This window comes from Phyllobates terribilis, unplaced genomic scaffold (assembly GCF_046119375.1).
Source record: "Phyllobates terribilis strain yellow unplaced genomic scaffold, ASM4611937v1 Scaffold_7__3_contigs__length_470593459, whole genome shotgun sequence".
In the NCBI taxonomy this organism is placed as follows: Eukaryota; Metazoa; Chordata; class Amphibia; order Anura; family Dendrobatidae; genus Phyllobates; species Phyllobates terribilis.
The window spans coordinates 7,123,134-7,145,309 of NW_027362767.1; positions in this window are offsets into that span (position 1 = coordinate 7,123,134).

Consider the following 22,176-nt stretch of genomic DNA (forward strand, 5'->3'; position numbering starts at 1 on the left):
CACCAGCAGAATAGTGAGTACAGCTCTGGAGTATAATACAGGATGTAACTCAGGATCAGTAATGTAATATATGTACACAGTGACTGCGCCAGCAGAATAGTGAGCGCAGCTCTGGAGTATAATACAGGAGGTAACTCAGAATCAGTAATGTAATGTATGTACATAGTGACTGCACCAGCAGAATAGTGAGTGCAGCTCTGGAGTATAATACAGGAGGTAACTCAGGATCAGTAATGTAATGTATGTACATAGTGACTTCACTAGCAGAATAGTGAGCGCAGCTCTGGAGTATAATACAGGATGTAACTCAGGATCAGTAATGTAATGTATGTACACAGTGACTGCACCAGCAGAATAGTGAGTGCAGCTCTGGAGGATAATACAGGAGGTAACTCAGGATCAGTAATGTAATGTATGTACATAGTGACTGCATCAGCAGAATAGTGAGTGCAGCTCTGGAGTATAATACAGGATGTAACTCAGGATCAGTAATGTAATGTAATGTACACAGTGACTCCACCAGCAGAATAGTGAGTGCAGCTCTGGAGTATAATACAGGATGTAACTCAGAATCAGTAATGTAATGTATGTACATAGTGACTGCACCAGCAGCAGAATAGTGAGTGCAGCTCTGGAGTATAATACAGGATGTAACTCAGGTTCAGTAATGTAATGTCTGTACACAGTGACTGCACCAGCAGAATAGTGAGTGCAGCTCTGGAGTATGAAACAGGAGGTAACTCAGGATCAGTAATGTAATGTATGTACACAGTGACTGCACCAGCAGAATAGTGAGTGCAGCTCTGGAGGATAATACAGGAGGTAACTCAGGATCAGTAATGTAATGTATGTACACAGTGACTGCACCAGCAGAATAGTGAGTACAGCTCTGGAGTATAATACAGGATGTAACTCAGGATCAGTAATGTAATGTATGTACACAGTGACTGCACCAGCAGAATAGTGAGTGCAGCTCTGGGGTATAATACAGGATGTAACTCAGGATCAGTAATGTAATGTATGTACACAGTGACTGCACCAGCAGAATAGTGAGCGCAGCTCTGGAGTATAATACAGGAGGTAACTCAGAATCAGTAATATAATGTATGTACATAGTGACTGCACCAGCAGAATAGTGAGTGCAGCTCTGGAGTATAATACAGGAGGTAACTCAGGATCAGTAATGTAATGTATGTACATAGTGACTTCACTAGCAGAATAGTGAGCGCAGCTCTGGAGTATAATACAGGATGTAACTCAGGATCAGTAATGTAATGTATGTACACAGTGACTGCACCAGCAGAATAGAGAGTGCAGCTCTGGAGTATAATACAGGATGTAACTCAGGATCAGTAATGTAATGTATGTACATAGTGACTGCACCAGCAGAATAGAGAGTGCAGCTCTGGAGTATAATACAGGATGTAACTCAGGATCAATAATGTAATGTATGTACACAGTGACTGCACCAGCAGAATAGAGAGTGCAGCTCTGGAGTATAATACAGGATGTAACTCAGGATCAGTAATGTAATGTATGTACACAGTGACTGCACCAGCAGAATAGTGAGTGCAGCTCTGGAGTATAATACAGGATGTAACTCAGGATCAGTAATGTAATGTATGTACACAGTGACTGCACCAGCAGAATAGTGAGTGCAGCTCTGGAGTATAATACAGGATGTAACTCAGGATCAGTAATGTAATGTATGTACACAGTGACTGCACCAGCAGAATAGAGAGTGCAGCTCTGGAGTATAATACAGGATGTAACTCAGGATCAGTAATGTAATGTATGTACACAGTGACTGCACCAGCAGAATAGTGAGTGCAGCTCTGGAGTATAATACAGGATGTAACTCAGGATCAGTAATGTAATGTATGTACACAGTGACTCCACCAGCAGAATAGTGAGCGCAGCTCTGGAGTATAATACAGGATGTAACTCAGGATCAGTAATATAATATATGTACACAGTGACTGCACTAGCAGAATAATGAGTGCAGCTCTGGAGTATAATACAGGATGTAACTCAGGTTCAGTAATGTAATGTCTGTACACAGTGACTGCACCAGCAGAATAGTGAGTGCAGCTCTGGAGTATGAAACAGGAGGTAACTCAGGATCAGTAATGTAATGTATGTACACAGTGACTGCACCAGCAGAATAGTGAGTGCAGCTCTGGAGTATAATACAGGATGTAACTCAGGATCAGTAATGTAATGTATGTACACAGTGACTGCACCAGCAGAATAGTGAGTGCAGCTCTGGAGTATAATACAGGATGTAACTCAGGATCAGTAATGTAATGTATGTACATAGTGACTGCACCAGCAGAATAGTGAGTGCAGCTCTGGAGTATAATACAGGATGTAACTCAGGATCAGTAATGTAATGTATGTACATAGTGACTGCACCAGCAGAATAGAGAGTGCAGCTCTGGAGTATAATACAGGATGTAACTCAGGATCAATAATGTAATGTATGTACACAGTGACTGCACCAGCAGAATAGAGAGTGCAGCTCTGGAGTATAATACAGGATGTAACTCAGGATCAGTAATGTAATGTATGTACACAGTGACTCCACCAGCAGAATAGTGAGCGCAGCTCTGGAGTATAATACAGGATGTAACTCAGGATCAATAATGTAATGTATGTACACAGTGACTGCACCAGCAGAATAGAGAGTGCAGCTCTGGAGTATAATACAGGATGTAACTCAGGATCAGTAATGTAATGTATGTACACAGTGACTGCACCAGCAGAATAGTGAGTGCAGCTCTGGAGTATAATACAGGATGTAACTCAGGTTCAGTAATGTAATGTCTGTACACAGTGACTGCACCAGCAGAATAGTGAGTGCAGCTCTGGAGTATGAAACAGGAGGTAACTCAGGATCAGTAATGTAATGTATGTACACAGTGACTGCACCAGCAGAATAGTGAGTGCAGCTCTGGAGTATAATACAGGATGTAACTCAGGATCAGTAATGTAATGTATGTACACAGTGACTGCACCAGCAGAATAGTGAGTGCAGCTCTGGAGTATAATACAGGATGTAACTCAGGATCAATAATGTAATGTATGTACACAGTGACTGCACCAGCAGAATAGAGAGTGCAGCTCTGGAGTATAATACAGGATGTAACTCAGGATCAGTAATGTAATGTATGTACACAGTGACTCCACCAGCAGAATAGTGAGCGCAGCTCTGGAGTATAATACAGGATGTAACTCAGGATCAGTAATATAATATATGTACACAGTGACTGCACTAGCAGAATAGTGAGTGCAGCTCTGGAGTATAATACAGGATGTAACTCAGGTTCAGTAATGTAATGTCTGTACACAGTGACTGCACCAGCAGAATAGTGAGTGCAGCTCTGGAGTATGAAACAGGAGGTAACTCAGGATCAGTAATGTAATGTATGTACACAGTGACTGCACCAGCAGAATAGTGAGTGCAGCTCTGGAGGATAATACAGGAGGTAACTCAGGATCAGTAATGTAATGTATGTACACAGTGACTGCACCAGCAGAATAGTGAGTACAGCTCTGGAGTATAATACAGGATGTAACTCAGGATCAGTAATGTAATATATGTACACAGTGACTGCGCCAGCAGAATAGTGAGCGCAGCTCTGGAGTATAATACAGGAGGTAACTCAGAATCAGTAATGTAATGTATGTACATAGTGACTGCACCAGCAGAATAGTGAGTGCAGCTCTGGAGTATAATACAGGAGGTAACTCAGGATCAGTAATGTAATGTATGTACATAGTGACTTCACTAGCAGAATAGTGAGCGCAGCTCTGGAGTATAATACTGGATGTAACTCAGGATCAGTAATGTAATGTATGTACACAGTGACTGCACCAGCAGAATAGTGAGTGCAGCTCTGGAGGATAATACAGGAGGTAACTCAGGATCAGTAATGTAATGTATGTACATAGTGACTGCATCAGCAGAATAGTGAGTGCAGCTCTGGAGTATAATACAGGATGTAACTCAGGATCAGTAATGTAATGTAATGTACACAGTGACTCCACCAGCAGAATAGTGAGTGCAGCTCTGGAGTATAATACAGGATGTAACTCAGAATCAGTAATGTAATGTATGTACATAGTGACTGCACCAGCAGCAGAATAGTGAGTGCAGCTCTGGAGTATAATACAGGATGTAACTCAGGTTCAGTAATGTAATGTCTGTACACAGTGACTGCACCAGCAGAATAGTGAGTGCAGCTCTGGAGTATGAAACAGGAGGTAACTCAGGATCAGTAATGTAATGTATGTACACAGTGACTGCACCAGCAGAATAGTGAGTGCAGCTCTGGAGGATAATACAGGAGGTAACTCAGGATCAGTAATGTAATGTATGTACACAGTGACTGCACCAGCAGAATAGTGAGTACAGCTCTGGAGTATAATACAGGATGTAACTCAGGATCAGTAATGTAATGTATGTACACAGTGACTGCACCAGCAGAATAGTGAGTGCAGCTCTGGGGTATAATACAGGATGTAACTCAGGATCAGTAATGTAATGTATGTACACAGTGACTGCACCAGCAGAATAGTGAGCGCAGCTCTGGAGTATAATACAGGAGGTAACTCAGAATCAGTAATATAATGTATGTACATAGTGACTGCACCAGCAGAATAGTGAGTGCAGCTCTGGAGTATAATACAGGAGGTAACTCAGGATCAGTAATGTAATGTATGTACATAGTGACTTCACTAGCAGAATAGTGAGCGCAGCTCTGGAGTATAATACAGGATGTAACTCAGGATCAGTAATGTAATGTATGTACATAGTGACTGCATCAGCAGAATAGTGAGTGCAGCTCTGGAGTATAATACAGGATGTAACTCAGGATCAGTAATGTAATGTAATGTACACAGTGACTCCACCAGCAGAATAGTGAGTGCAGCTCTGGAGTATAATACAGGATGTAACTCAGGATCAGTAATGTAATGTATGTACACAGTGACTGCACCTGCAGAATAGTGAGTGCAGCTCTGGAGGATAATACAGGATGTAGCTCAGGGTCAGTAATGTAATGTATGTACACAGTGACTGCACCAGCAGAATAGTGAGTGCAGCTCTGGAGGATAATACATGATGTAACTGAGGATCAGTAATATTATGTATGTACACAGTGACTGCACCAGCAGAATAGTAAGTGCAGCTCTGGAGTATAATACAGGATGTAACTCAGGATCAGTAATGTAATGTATGTACACAGTGACTGCACCAGCAGAATAGTGAGTGCAGCTCTGGAGATAATACAGGAAGTAACTCAGGATCAGTAATGTAATGTATGTACACAGTGACTGCACCAGCAGAATAGTGAGCGCAGCTCTGGAGTATAATACAGGATGTAACTCAGGATCAGTAATATAATATATGTACACAGTGACTGCACTAGCAGAATAGTGAGTGCAGCTCTGGAGTATAATACAGGATGTAACTCAGGTTCAGTAATGTAATGTCTGTACACAGTGACTGCACCAGCAGAATAGTGAGTGCAGCTCTGGAGTATGAAACAGGAGGTAACTCAGGATCAGTAATGTAATGTATGTACACAGTGACTGCACCAGCAGAATAGTGAGTGCAGCTCTGGAGTATAATACAGGAGGTAACTCAGGATCAGTAATGTAATGTATGTACACAGTGACTGCACCAGCAGAATAGTGAGTGTAGCTCTGGGGTATAAAACAGGATGTAACTCAGGATCAGTAATGTAATGTATGTACACAGTGACTGCACCAGCAGAATAGTGAGTGCAGCTCTGGAGTATAATACAAGAGGTAACTTAGGATCAGTAATGTAATGTATGCACACAGTGACTGCACCAGCAGAATAGTGAGTGCAGCTCTGGAGTATAATACAAGAGGTAACTCAGGATCAGTAATGTAATGTATATACACAGTGACTGCACCAGCAGAATAGTGAGTTCAGCTCTGGAGTATAATACAGGATGTAACTCAGGATCAGTAATGTAATGTATGTACACGGTGACTCCACCAGCAGAATAGTGAGTTCAGCTCTGGAGTATAATACAGGATGTAACTCAGGATCAGTAATGTAATGTATGTACACAGTGACTGCACCAGCAGAATAGTGAGCGCAGCTCTGGAGTATAATACAAGATGTAACTCAGGATCAGTAATGTAATGTATGTACACAGTGACTGCACCAGCAGAATAGTGAGTGCAGCTCTGGAGTTTAATACAGGATATAACTCAGGATCAGTAATGTAATGTATGTACACAGTGACTGCACCAGCAGAATAGTGAGTGCTGCTCTGGAGTATAATACAGGATGTAACTCAGGGTCAGTAATGTAATGTATGTACACAGTGACTGCACCAGCAGAATAGTGAGTGCAGCTCTGGAGTATAATACAGGAGGTAACTCAGGATCAGTAATGTAATGTATGTACACAGTGACTGCACCAGCAGAATAGTGAGCGCAGCTCTGGAGTATAATACAGGATGTAACTCAGGATCAGTAATGTAATGTATGTACACAGTGACTGCACCAACAGAATAGTGAGTGCAGCTCTGGAGTATAATACAGGATGTAATTCAGGATCAGTAATGTAATGTATGTACACAGTGACTGCACCAGCAGAATAGTGAGTGCTGCTCTGGAGTATAATACAGGATGTAACTCAGGGTCAGTAATGTAATGTATGTACACAGTGACTGCACCAGCAGAATAGTGAGTGCAGCTCTGGAGGATAATACAGGAGGTAACTCAGGATCAGTAATGTAATGTATGTACACAGTGACTGCACCAGCAGCAGAATAGTGAGTGCAGCTCTGGAGTATAATACAGGATGTAACTCAGGATCAGTAATGTATGTACACAGTGACTGCACCAGCAGAATAGTGAGCGCAGCTCTGGAGTATAATACAGGAGGTAACTCAGGATCAGTAATGTAATATATGTACATAGTGACTGCACCAGCAGAATAGTGAGCGCAGCTCTGGAGTATAATACAGGATGTAACTCAGGATCAGTAATGTAATGTACGTACATAGTGACTGCACCAGCAGAATAGTGAGTGTAGCTCTGGAGTATAGTACAGGATGTAACTCAGGATCAGTAATGTAATGTATGTACACAGTGACTGCACCAGCAGAATAGTGAGTGCAGCTCTGGAGGATAATACAGGATGTAGCTCAGGGTCAGTAATGTAATGTATGTACACAGTGACTGCACCAGCAGAATAGTGAGTGCAGCTCTGGAGGATAATACAGGATGTAACTGAGGATCAGTAATGTTATGCATGTCCACAGTGACTGCACCAGCAGAATAGTGAGTGCAGCTCTGGAGATAATACAGGAAGTAACTCAGGATCAGTAATATAATGTATGTACACAGTGACTGCACCAGCAGAATAGTGAGTGCAGCTCTGGAGTATAATACAGGATGTAACTCAGGATCAGTAATGTAATGTATGTACATAGTGACTGCACCAGCAGAATAGTGAGCGCAGCTCTGGAGTATAATACAGGAGGTAATTCAGGATCAGTAATGTAATGTATGTACACAGTGACTGCACCAGCAGAATAGTGAGCGCAGCTCTGGAGTATAATACAGGATGTAACTCAGGATCAGTAATGTATGTACACAGTGACTGCACCAGCAGAATAGTGAGTGCTGCTCTGGAGTATAATACAGGAGGTAACTCAGGATCAGTAATGTAATGTATGTACAAAGTGACTGCACCAGCAGAATAGTGAGCGCAGCTCTGGAGTATAATACAGGATGTAACTCAGGATCAGTAATGTAATGTATGTACAAAGTGACTGCACCAGCAGAATAGTGAGCGCAGCTCTGGAGTATAATACAGGATGTAACTCAGGATCAGTAATGTATGTACACAGTGACTGCACCAGCAGAATAGTGAGTGCTGCTCTGGAGTATAATACAGGATGTAACTCAGGATCAGTAATGTAATGTATGTACAAAGTGACTGCACCAGCAGAATAGTGAGTGCAGCTATGGAGTATAATACAGGATGTAACTCAGGATCAGTAATGTAATGTATGTACACAGTGACTGCACCAGCAGAATAGTGAGTGCAGCTCTGGAGGATAATACAGAAGGTAACTCGGGATCAGTAATGTAATGTATGTACATAGTGACTGCACTAGCAGAATAGTGAGCGCAGCTCTGGAGTATAATACAGGATGTAACTCAGGATCAGTAATGTAATATATGTACACAGTGACTGCACCAGCAGAATAGTGAGTGCAGCTCTGGAGTATAATACAGGATGTAACTCAGGATCAGTAATGTAATGTAATGTACACAGTGACTGCACCTGCAGAATAGTGAGTGCAGCTCAGGAGGATAATACAGGATGTAGCTCAGGGTCAGTAATGTAATGTATGTACACAGTGACTGCACCAGCAGAGTAGTGAGTGCAGCTCTGGAGTATAATACAGGATGTAACTCAGGATCAGTAATGTAATGTATGTACACAGTGACTGCACCAGCAGAATAGTGAGTGCAGCTCTCGAGGATAATACATGATGTAACTGAGGATCAGTAATATTATGTATGTACACAGTGACTGCACCAGCAGAATAGTGAGTGCAGCTCTGGAGTATATATAATACAGGATATAACTCAGGATCAGTAATGTAATGTATGTACACAGTGACTGCACCAGCAGAATAGTGAGTGCAGCTCTGGAGTGTAATACAGGATGTAACTCAGGATCAGTAATGTAATGTATGTACACAGTGACTGCACCAGCAGAATAATGAGTGCAGCTCTGGAGTATAATACAGGATGTAACTCAGTATCAGTAATGTAATGTATGTACACAGTGACTGCACAAGCAGAATAGTGAGTGCCACTCTGGAGTATAATACAGGATGTAACTCAGGATCAGTAATGTAATGTATGTACACAGTGACTGCACCAGCAGAATAGTGAGTGCAGCTCTGGAGTATAATACAGGAGGTAACTCAGGATCAGTAATGTAATGTATGTACACAGTGACTGCACCAGCAGAATAGTGAGCGCAGCTCTGGAGTATAAAACAGGATGTAACTCAGGATCAGTAATGTAATGTATGTACACAGTGACTGCTCCAGCAGAATTGTGACTGCAGCTCTGGAGTATAATACAGGAGGTAACTCAGAATCAGTAATGTAATGTATGTACACAGTGACTGCACCAGCAGAATAGTGAGTGCAGCTCTGGAGTATAATACAGGAGGTAACTCAGGATCAGTAATGTAATGTATGTACACAGTGACTGCACCAGCAGAATAGTGATTGTAGCTCTGGGGTATAATACAGGATGTAACTCAGGATCAGAAATGTAATATATGTACACAGTGACTGCACCAGCAGAATAGTGAGTGCAGCTCTGGAGTATAATACAGGAGGTAACTCAGGATCAGTAATGTAATGTATGTACACAGTGACTGCACCAGCAGAATAGTGAGCGCAGCTCTGGAGTATAATACAGGATGTAACTCAGGATCAGTAATGTAATGTATGTACACAGTGACTGCACCAGCAGAATAGTGAGTGCAGCTCTGGAGTGTAATACAGGATATAACTCAGGATCAGTAATGTAATGTATGTACACAGTGACTGCACCAGCAGAATAATGAGTGCAGCTCTGGAGTATAATACAGGATGTAACTCAGAATCAGTAATATAATGTATGTACACAGTGACTGCACCAGCAGAATAGTGAGTGCTGCTCTGGAGTATAATACAGGATGTAACTCAGGATCAGTAATGTAATGTATGTACACAGTGACTGCACCAGCAGAATAGTGAGTGCAGCTCTGGAGTATAATACAGGATGTAACTCAGGATCAGTAATGTAATGTATGTACACAGTGACTGCACCAGCAGAATAGTGAGTGCAGCTCTGGAGTGTAATACAGGATATAACTCAGGATCAGTAATGTAATGTATGTACACAGTGACTGCACCAGCAGAATAATGAGTGCAGCTCTGGAGTATAATACAGGATGTAACTCAGAATCAGTAATATAATGTATGTACACAGTGACTGCACCAGCAGAATAGTGAGTGCTGCTCTGGAGTATAATACAGGATGTAACTCAGGATCAGTAATGTAATGTATGTACACAGTGACTGCACCAGCAGAATAGTGAGTGCAGCTCTGGAGTATAATACAGGATGTAACTCAGGATCAGTAATGTATGTACACAGTGACTGCACCAGCAGAATAGTGAGTGCAGCTCTGGAGTATAATACAGGCGATAACTCAGAATCAGTAATGTAATGTATGTACACAGTGACTGCACCAGCAGAATAGTGAGTACAGCTCTGGAGTATAATACAGGATGTAACTCAGGATCAGTAATGTATGTACACAGTGACTGCACCAGCAGAATAGTGAGTGCAGCTCTGGAGTATAATACAGGCGATAACTCAGAATCAGTAATGTAATGTATGTACACAGTGACTGCACCAGCAGAATAGTGAGTGCAGCTCTGGAGTATAATACAGGATGTAACTCAGGATCAGTAATGTATGTACACAGTGACTGCACACAGCAGAATAGTGAGGGCAGCTCTGGAGTATAATACAGGATGTAACTCAGGATCAGTAATGTAATGTATGTACACAGTGACTGCACCAGCAGAATAGTGAGTACAGCTCTGGAGTATAATACAGGATGTAACTCAGGATCAGTAATGTAATGTATGTACACAGTGACTGCACCAGCAGAATAGTGAGTGCAGCTCTGGAGTATAATACAGGATGTAACTCAGGATCAGTAATGTAATGTATGTACACAGTGACTGCACCAGCAGAATAGTGAGTGCAGCTCTAGAGGATAATACAGGATGTAATACAGAATCGGTGTATCTTGTAAAGGTACTTGGCTGACCTGTTAGTCAGTGACGGGTGGGATAGTAGTCAGACATCCGGCTGTCTCGGGCAGTGTGGACTCATTATACAGAGGAGACGTTGTAGATGTTGCCCCGCTGCTGCCGGACCCCTCTCGCTTGTCTCGGTTGCTGTCAGCTGGAGCTTCCTCCCGTTGTACCCGTGATAGCTGCAGACGGCACAGTTCCTGCATCGGGGACGTTACTCATTATTAGGAAGTATTTCCCAGCACTCACAAGTCGTCAGCGGTGATTGCACCACATAACGTTTTATTACGCGCCGGGTACTTGTCACGGCCGCCCTGTATAATTATGCCTCACAGAGTCTCATCCATCTCGTCACCCTTCGTGGCTTCGCCGGCCATTAGTGACCTCATGTAGGACGCAGTGTAATTCTCCGATGTGTTTATTTATTGCATCACATAAAATTATACGAGGAGCTGAGAACTTGGGGGACACAATGGACGCAGTATAAGCAAGAACGTGACTTATTTGTAAAACTCCCTGTCATAGAAAATATTGGCAGCAGCAGCCCCATCAGAGAGGGACATTATCTCCCTTCCCTCTCTTTTCTGTCACACAGAGTGCAGCACCACACAATAGCTGAGAGGCTTAAGTCTCTTAGATGTAAACCATCTTAGTTAAAATGCATGAAGTCCTTTTGATGCTCAGGTGACTGAAAGAAGATGCCTTTTGTGAGAAAGACTGAGATTCAGAATGAACAGGTAATTAGACAAAAGGTCTTTTCAGACAACAATAGAGACATGTGTTGACACATAGACACAGAAGTGGAAGAAACATATTGTCCTCAGGAAATTGTCTATTCTAGGGTAATATTTTACATTTACACACCTTTGTCCCTGTAAGAGAAGTATTGTGTAACATACCTGGCGGCGTCCTTGCATAGTGGTCCATCTCCCACTGTGCAAGAGCGCGCACTTGATCTCCAGTCCAGAATGTCTCTCTGGCTTCCCTCCATGCTGTCTGTTTGTGTCTGTTTCTGCTGCTTAAGGGCGGTGCCCGATCACTTCCTGCTTTTTGTACTTGCTGCAGACACACCCCTTGTGCGTCCTCAGCCTATTGCTGTCTATCACCTGGTATTTAAACCAGCTGCCCCAATTAACCCATGCCTGAGCATCTTGCCCTGTCAGTTGGCGTTTGTCTCTGACATGCCAGGTCCTGTCTATGTTACCAGTCTTGCAGTATCTGTTTCTATGTCTGTACTGTGTCCTATCTGTGTACCTTAACCTGCAGTCTGTACTCGTTCCTTGCCTGTTCGTTCTGCCTTCCTGGAGGCTGTATTTCCAGGCCAGTCTGAACACGCTCCTTGCCTGTTCGTCCTGCCTCTCTGGGGGCCGTATTCCCAGACCCGCTCCTGTATCCCGCTGCAGTGTTGGTCTCCTCCGTACACTCAGTTCCAGTCTGAACTCTCTCCTATCTTTTACCTGTTTTTTCTCTATGTCCGTTCCTTTCCTTTTTCTGCAGAGTCTGTACTCGTACCTAACTCCTGCTCATTGTCACTGTACTTCCGTTTGTGAGTTTGTGGTCCACTCGCTACTTCTCTGCAAGTACCCTGTGGGTATCTGGTTCTGCCTTTCTCTTCTAGTCTGTTCTGTGTGAACAGAGCCTTGTCCACCGCGTCTGCGGTTTTCGCTTTGCTCAGCTCTGTCCACCGCGTCTGCGGTTTTCGCTTTGCCCAGCTCTGTCCACCGCGTCTGCGGTTTTCGCTTTGCCCAGCTCTGTCCACCGCGTCTGCGGTTTTCGCTTTGCTCAGCTCTGTCCACCGCGTCTGCGGTTTTCGCTTTGCTCAGCTCTGTCCACCGCGTCTGCGGTTTTTCGCTTTGCTCAGCTCTGTCCACCGCGTCTGCGGTTTTTCGCTTTGCTCAGCTCTGTCCACCGCGTCTGCGGTTTTTCGCTTTACTCAGCTCTGTCCACCGCGTCTGCGGTTTTTAGCTTTGCTCGGCCCTGTCCGCCGCGTCTGCGGTTTTCGCTTTGCTCGGCCCTGTCCGCCGCGTCTGCGGTTTTCGCTTTGCTCGGCCCTGTCCGCCGCGTCTGCGGTTTTCGCTTTGCTCGGCCCTGTCCGCCGCGTCTGCGGTTTTCGCTTTGCTCGGCCCTGTCCGCCGCGTCTGCGGTTTTCGCTTTGCTCGGCCCTGTCCGCCGCGTCTGCGGTTTCGCTTTGCTCGGCCCTGTCCACCGCGTCTGCGGTTTCGAATTTGTCTCCCAGTCTGTACTGGACCCTACCCAGCCTGCGCTCTAGTCTGCCTGTCTCTGTATTTCCCGGTGTGGGTCAACAGCTGTGTCCGGAGTCTGACCTGGAGTAGACCCTTGTTCCTCTGCTCGGTTCCTCCCTGGTGCACTGGCGTCGTATGCCGTCGTGCGACCTTGGTCGGATCGGGCAGATACTTAGTTACGCCCCTCCAGGCACTCTCCGGTTCATGGCACAGTGGAATCACTACATAAACACGCACAAGCCAGTCAGTCCGGGCGTGTGCATTACATATTGCACCTGCAGCAGACATATGTCTCTGAAAGAAATCATAGAATATTGGAATTTGTATAAATCCAATATGAATGAGAATATTTTCAGCACCAGGACTAACAGGGAAAGAAGACGCATAATTTTTCATAACTGTAACCCCTGCCTATGAGCCAAAAATTCACAGTGGAAAAAATAACTGACAACAGCTATGCCTTGTTTACTATATATGCAAAGGTAAAATCCCAATAGAAAATATGGCAGCAATCTCGAACTTCTGTGACCATCTGGAGTGAAGTTATTGCACAAGTTGAGGACAGCCCACAACCTGCCCACGTGAGGTCATCGTGTGGGGTGTGTGGGTATAACTCAGGGACTGATAAAAGATTAAGCCGAATTATGATCTGAGTTCCTGTAGAGAGATACACACGTTGCTGTATGCAAGAATCCCGTTTGCTGAACGGCCCCAATCGAAGCGCTGAATCATCTCTGCGATCACTATAGTAAGTTCTTCTGATGATCCCTTTTATTTTCTGTAACTGTATATGCTGCATTGTTTTTCACCCTTTGTAAAATCTCTGGTATATTTTTTTATAAACACTGCCTCCCTTTGGATTAAATATAAAATGTAATACTTCTGTTCCTTTTGTTCTGTAACCGCCCCTCAATGCCATACGCTACCAGAAACCAGGCCTCCAGTCAGCCTGTATTTTGTCTAAAAAAACGACTGATGCTGGCAGCGAGTAGTCTATCGTGGAGCTAGCGGTGATCGTACAGGGGGTATATACACATATTCCATGTGTTGGAATCTGGAGGTGTATATACCATACGCTCACTGTTAGTTTTCCCATAGCTAATTATTGGGAACAGCCTGCGGCCTGGTTGGCCAATCGTATGATTGTCTGTACGATAGGGGGCAGCAGAGAGCTGTTCACTCCAAAGATCACAGCGGGTGGTTCTGTGTGACCTTACCTGGCTGTGATAACTGCGATAAATCCTTGACACTGCCCAATAAATATTCTCAGCCATGATTCTGCTCGCTGGGTTGTGTTTGGGGGTCCTTGTCCTGGTAGGGTCTTTATTGGATGGTCCATGGTGACTTGTGGCCGGGGTAGCCATCGCAGGCGGTGTCCATGTTCTGCGCGGTGGTCGCGTTCGCTTTCATCTCTCCTCGGCGTATCTGAAGCTTTATTATTTCATATTCAACAAAAGCTCTTTATCCAAAATGACAGAACTAAAGCCGGGAAGCATCAAATTCCCTGAATCTAATGTTCTACCCGACATCAAAGGAGAAGCCTCATCAGCAGGCAGAGCGCGCAGCGGAGCCGCCACGTGCAGACCCCTGAAGACGTGTGCCGTGCCGCCCATTAATGGCACATTTTGTGGATATTAGGGGACGATGGCGATAACTGGGGGGGGCGGCAGAAATCACAATCCTTATTTGTCAGGAAAGAAAAGCAAATTTCACAGCAAAGTAAAAAAAAAATTATACAAGAAACAGGAAAAGCTGAAAAAGCGCGAATGTGGCGCAGAAAGTCGTGACTGTACGGGGCCAAAGACTTCACGCAAAATACCCCACTAGCATGATCCCACCGCACAGCAGACGCCGAGGATTATGGGGTGCGAGCAGTCACACGATGGGATTTACTGAAGCAACTCCTGAGCCCCGAGTCCGAGAGGGTCCCAGCTCCCCCCCACTGAGGGCAGCAATGGCCTCAGCGGAGCTCCAGGCTGCCCCTATTCAAGCTCTTGGTTATGGTCTACTCAGATCCTCAATTGTTAGTGCTGGATGGATCCCAATCATAAATTGTTCAGAAGCTCTAAACACTCAAGACATCTTTGCACTGAAAGTTGTTTTATTTTTTATTTGCAAACATTAGGAAGCTTTCTAAGTAATTTTCATTAAAAATTACTTTGCTGTATTTACATAAACGAGGTGAGATCAAGGTGTGGAGAGGGAGGAAAGCATCCAAGTCTTCATGGAGGGTGGAGCACACAAGTTGTAGACAGGGAGGAAAGCACATTGAATAGTCTTCAAGAGAAAATATAGAGAAACAACAAAGGACCGCAGGAGGAAGGAAAATCGGGGATGATCAACACATGAGGGAAGGGGAAATAAAAGCTGTCAGGGCTAGTAAAGACTGCGGCCTCCTGGACAGAGAACTGCAGATCAGGGGTCTCAGAGGAGCGGATCCCATCTATCCCATCATTGCCTCTATGTGTCCTCATCCCGCCCTGTAACAGACAAGGTGATGATGAGGGGCGCCGTCTCCGCTCCTGCGGGACCACCATGGACGCTCCCTGACCGCTTCCTCCTGCCAGTTGTTCCCGTGATTCTCCGGACTATTAACAATACAGTGAAAATGCATTACCACAAGGAGGGTCTCAGAGCCGCGGACCGAGCACTCGGGAAACACAAATATGTGAATAATAGGAATTAGGTTTGTCTTTATTTGCTGCAGAGCGGCGGAGCGGAGCAATAAAACCTGGCGGCGCACACGTGACGGAGCCGGAACGGCCTCTCAGCTTATTATATGGGACATAAAACTGTTCTCTGGGACCGGGAAAAAAATCCTGGAGGCAAAAATAAAGTTTTGTGGATGTTTTATTTGTCGTCTTCCTGACAGAGTTTGCACGAACGATAAATATTCGGTGCAGTAATGTATGGCGATTATTCTGCTGCAGCCGGAGATTGTACTGTGCACGGCAGCAGGAGATTGTACTGTGCACGGCGGCAGGAGATTGTACTGTGCACAGCGGCAGTAGATTGTACTGTGCACGGCGGCAGGAGATTGTACTGTGCACGGCGGCAGGAGATTGTACTGTGCACAGCGGCAGTAGATTGTACTGTGCACGGCGGCAGGAGATTGTACTGTGCACGGCGGCAGGAGATTGTACTGTGCACAGCGGCAGTAGATTGTACTGTGCACAGCGGCAGTAGATTGTACTGTGCACAGCGGCGGTAGATTGTACTGTGCACAGGGCGGGAGATTGTACTGTGCACGGAGGGAGATTGTACTGTGCACGGAGGGAGATTGTACTGTGCGCGGCGGCAGGAGCTGCCCCTTCATTGGGTGACAATAAACCCTGAGCTCCAGGAGGAGCTGTTGCCCCCCCCATTGCCCCCGCTGTTCGCTGTTTAACCTCCAGCCCCTCATTCCCCTCTGTCAGGAAAAATGCCGGCCGGTGGGTGCAGCTCTCTGGCGCCCCCTTGCCTCTCAGGTCAGTCAAGGTACTGCACCTAGAGTAAGTAGTGCCAGGAAGCTGCTACCAACGGGGGAAAACACGGTGGTGTGTTGTCCCTTACATGTCACCAATCCGTGACGCCACAATACAGGCACAACTCTCGGGCGCCCCCTCGCCTCTCAGGTCAGTCAAGGTACTGCACCTAGAGCGAGTGGTCGCCGGAGAGGCCGTCCTGTAGCCCACTGGGTATTTGAGGCCCTCTGCAGTGAGGGCAGTATATATATATTTCCCTGGCTGCGCCAGTAATATATATCTACACCTCCGACCGTCACTGCCAGCCTTCCTCAAATCCCCCAGATGGTATGCTGCCACCAGTTCTGGTTTGATACAGCCTGGTATTAATGGACTTGTATCGGGTCAGGAACCAACCTGGTAGCGTTTATGGCTTCGGGGAGGAGAACGATTACAGAACAAAAGAAACAGAACTATTAAATTTTATATTTAATCCAAAAGGGAGGCAGTGTTTAGGAAAAATATATACAAGGATGTTACAAAGGGGGCATTAAAATACATAAACAGTTACATAAAATGAACAGGGTAAAGAGTGAAAATTACTTACACTACACGATCGCGGAGACGATTCAATATAGTGGGAGGGGGGGTTCTCCAGATTGCTGTTATTGAACAGGACCCTTTGCGTATAATTCGTATTCCCCCCAGCAATGAGTACTTCTGTCTTCCCCATAGACTCTTTTATTCCTAAGGGAGATCTGGCCACACGCCCCTGGTGGTGACATCATGTGGGCCGGTCTCCAGCCTGTACATTTTGATTAGAACCGCTGATTTCTGCGATAACTCATCGCCTGTTAATCGCAGAAGCTCGCAAACTACACCATATTTTCCCTCATGATTTTATCTTTCTTTTGATATTACGAATCACATCGCTGCAGTCTGCTATTCCGGGGTTCTTGCACTACGGCCCCCCAATGTTGGTTACTCCACATATGGATCCCGTTATTGTCGGACCTATAGAACTCATATTATTTCATATCTAATATCGGAGTCATCATGTCTGCAAATTCCCCTTTGAAGCTGGGGAACTGGTCTTCAACAGTTACATGTAAATTAGCGCAAGCCCGCATAGTAATTACCCCCTGCTCTCTCAGAGACAAGAGGCTTGGTTCCCTAACGAAGTTTTCACACTTCTCCCTGGCCGTGTGTGAATAACTATTTATCAGTCCTGCGTTAATTGGGGCTTTGTGCTGGCAGAAGGAAAATGGGACCTCTCGGTGCTGACAAGTGGTGATAATTTGCATTAGACACTGTATGATTGTCATCTCTGGACAAACACTACAGCAGAGGGCATGGGAGAAGGGCTAATATTCGGTTCAGCTGTCCCTGATATCAATGTTTTATAATATTCCTGACACCCGCCCCCCCCAGTGTACACCCTCCGGCCCCCCGCTATGCCGTCTCCGTTACTACCATGTGGCAGATCGGCCGGTGGTGCTAAACTCCCTGATACCAGCGCGGTCCTGTAATAGAGGCCACCAGGGGAACAAGTCCGTCCATGACATTTCTTCCTCTTGGATCGTCCCCCATCACCTGGGAGTGATATTATTGAGAAGTGGAAGGAACCGCAGCAACTCAGCCACAAAGTGGAGACCCCATAACGTTACAGAGCGGGGGGCTGAGTGCTGAGGAGCAGAAGAGTCACCACCGCTCTGCTGACCCCATAACTGCAGAGCCCAGACCTCCTCTGGTATCCGCACAAACACTGCGCCCCCGCCGGGAGCTTCATGGCTGAACAGCTGCATGCAGCCGTACATCACCAAGCACAATGTCGAGCGCCGGATGGAGGGGTGTAAAGCCGCCATCACTGGACTCTGGAGGAGACATGTTCTGTGCAGTGACGGATCGCACTTCTCTGTCTGCGTCTAATGGAGGAGGCTGGGTTTGGTGATTCCAGGAGGACGTTACCCCCCGACTGCATTGTGCCGCTGTACAGATGGTGGAGGAGGATAATGCTATGGACTGTTATCAGGGGGAGGCCGCGGACCCTTAGTTCTGATCTTCTACCTGTCACTTTCTCCTACACATGTTGATGCAGTCTCTGCGTATAATACCGCACCTGTCGCTTTAAGTGCAGCAGCAGGAATAGCGCAGATTCGTTTGGCAGCTAAGCATCCGATTAATATTTATGTCTCTCCTGACATTCGCTGTCACAGACGCCGTCCTCCATCACTCAGAGAACCGCACAAGGAGATGGGGAAAAGGGTCGCTGAGCGAAGGGAAAATGCGGAATATCTGCAGAGCTGCACTCACTATTCTGCTGTTACATCATGTCTTATCCTCCAGTCACCTCCAGAGCTGCAGTCACTATTCTGCTGTTACATCATGTCTTATCCTCCAGTCACCTCCAGAGCTGCACTCACTATTCTGCTGTTACATCATGTCTTATCCTCCAGTCACCTCCAGAGCTGCAGTCACTATTCTGCTGTTACATAGTCTTATCCTCCAGTCACCTCCAGACCTGCATTCACTATTCTGCTGTTACATAGTCTTATTCTCCAGTCACCTCCAGAGCTGCACTCACTATTCTGCTGTTACATCATGTCTTATCCTCCAGTCACCTCCAGAGCTGCAGTCACTATTCTGCTGTTACATCGTGTCTTATCCTCCAGTCACCTCCAGAGCTGTAGTCACTATTCTGCTCTTACATCGTGTCTTATCCTCCGGTCACCTCCAGAGCTGCAGTCACTATTCTGCTGTTACATCGTGTCTTATCCTCCGATCACCTCCAGAGCTGCAGTCACTATTCTGCTGTTACATCGTGTCTTATCCTCCGGTCACCTCCAGAGCTGCAGTCACTATTCTGCTGTTACATCGTGTCTCATCCTTCGATCACCTCCAGAGCTGCAGTCACTATTCTGCTGTTACATCGTGTATTATCCTCCAGTCACCTCCAGAGCTGTAGTCACTATTCTGCTCTTACATCATGTCTTATCCTTCAGTCACCTCCAGAGCTTCAGTCACTATTCTGCTGTTACACCGTGTCTTATCCTTCGGTCACCTCCAGAGCTACAATCACTATTCTGCTGTTACATCGTGTCTTATCCTCCAGTCACCTCCAGAGCTGCAGTCACTATTCTGCTGTTACATCATGTCTTATCCTTCAGTCACCTCCAGAGCAGCAGTCACTATTCTGCTGTTACATCGTGTCTTATCCTCCAGTCACCTCCAGAGCTGCGGTCACTATTCTGCTGTTACATCATGTCTTATCCTCCGGTCACCTCCAGAGCTGTAGTCACTATTCTGCTCTTACATCGTGTCTTATCCTCCAGGGACCTCCAGAGCTACAGTCACTATTCTACTCTTACATCAATGTCTTATCCTCCGGTCACCTCCAGAGCTGCAGTCACTATTCTGCTGTTACATCATCTTATCCTCCAGACACCTCCAGAGCTGCAGTCACTATTCTGCTGTTACATCGTGTCTTATCCTCCAGTGACCTCCAGAGCTGTGGTCACTATTCTGCTGTTACATCATGTCTTATCCTCCAGACACCTCCAGAGCTGCAGTCACTATTCTGCTGTTACATAGTCTTATCCTCCAGTCACCTCCAGACCTGCATTCACTATTCTGCTGTTACATAGTCTTATTCTCCAGTCACCTCCAGAGCTGCACTCACTATTCTGCTGTTACATCATGTCTTATCCTCCAGTCACCTCCAGAGCTGCAGTCACTATTCTGCTGTTACATCGTGTCTTATCCTCCAGTCACCTCCAGAGCTGTAGTCACTATTCTGCTCTTACATCGTGTCTTATCCTTCAGTCACCTCCAGAGCTACAGTCACTATTCTGCTGTTGCATCGTGTCTTATCCTCCAGTCACCTCCAGAGCTGCAGTCACTATTCTGCTGTTGCATCGTGTCTTATCCTCCGATCACCTCCAGAGCTGCAGTCACTATTCTGCTGTTACATCGTGTCTTATCCTCCGGTCACCTCCAGAGCTGCAGTCACTATTCTGCTGTTACATAGTCTTATCCTCCAGTCACCTCCAGACCTGCATTCACTATTCTGCTGTTACATAGTCTTATTCTCCAGTCACCTCCAGAGCTGCACTCACTATTCTGCTGTTACATCATGTCTTATCCTCCAGTCACCTCCAGAGCTGCAGTCACTATTCTGCTGTTACATCGTGTCTTATCCTCCAGTCACCTCCAGAGCTGTAGTCACTATTCTGCTCTTACATCGTGTCTTATCCTCCGGTCACCTCCAGAGCTGCAGTCACTATTCTGCTGTTACATCGTGTCTTATCCTCCGATCACCTCCAGAGCTGCAGTCACTATTCTGCTGTTACATCGTGTCTTATCCTCCGGTCACCTCCAGAGCTGCAGTCACTATTCTGCTGTTACATCGTGTCTCATCCTTCGATCACCTCCAGAGCTGCAGTCACTATTCTGCTGTTACATCGTGTATTATCCTCCAGTCACCTCCAGAGCTGTAGTCACTATTCTGCTCTTACATCGTGTCTTATCCTTCAGTCACCTCCAGAGCTTCAGTCACTATTCTGCTGTTACACCGTGTCTTATCCTTCGGTCACCTCCAGAGCTACAATCACTATTCTGCTGTTACATCGTGTCTTATCCTCCAGTCACCTCCAGAGCTGCAGTCACTATTCTGCTGTTACATCATGTCTTATCCTTCAGTCACCTCCAGAGCAGCAGTCACTATTCTGCTGTTACATCGTGTCTTATCCTCCAGTCACCTCCAGAGCTGCGGTCACTATTCTGCTGTTACATCATGTCTTATCCTCCGGTCACCTCCAGAGCTGTAGTCACTATTCTGCTCTTACATCGTGTCTTATCCTCCAGGGACCTCCAGAGCTACAGTCACTATTCTACTCTTACATCAATGTCTTATCCTCCGGTCACCTCCAGAGCTGCAGTCACTATTCTGCTGTTACATCATCTTATCCTCCAGACACCTCCAGAGCTGCAGTCACTATTCTGCTGTTACATCGTGTCTTATCCTCCAGTGACCTCCAGAGCTGTGGTCACTATTCTGCTGTTACATCATGTCTTATCCTCCAGACACCTCCAGAGCTGCAGTCACTATTCTGCTGTTACATAGTCTTATCCTCCAGTCACCTCCAGACCTGCATTCACTATTCTGCTGTTACATAGTCTTATTCTCCAGTCACCTCCAGAGCTGCACTCACTATTCTGCTGTTACATCATGTCTTATCCTCCAGTCACCTCCAGAGCTGCAGTCACTATTCTGCTGTTACATCGTGTCTTATCCTCCAGTCACCTCCAGAGCTGTAGTCACTATTCTGCTCTTACATCGTGTCTTATCCTTCAGTCACCTCCAGAGCTACAGTCACTATTCTGCTGTTGCATCGTGTCTTATCCTCCAGTCACCTCCAGAGCTGCAGTCACTATTCTGCTGTTGCATCGTGTCTTATCCTCCGATCACCTCCAGAGCTGCAGTCACTATTCTGCTGTTACATCGTGTCTTATCCTCCGGTCACCTCCAGAGCTGCAGTCACTATTCTGCTGTTACATCGTGTCTTATCCTCCGATCACCTCCAGAGCTGCAGTCACT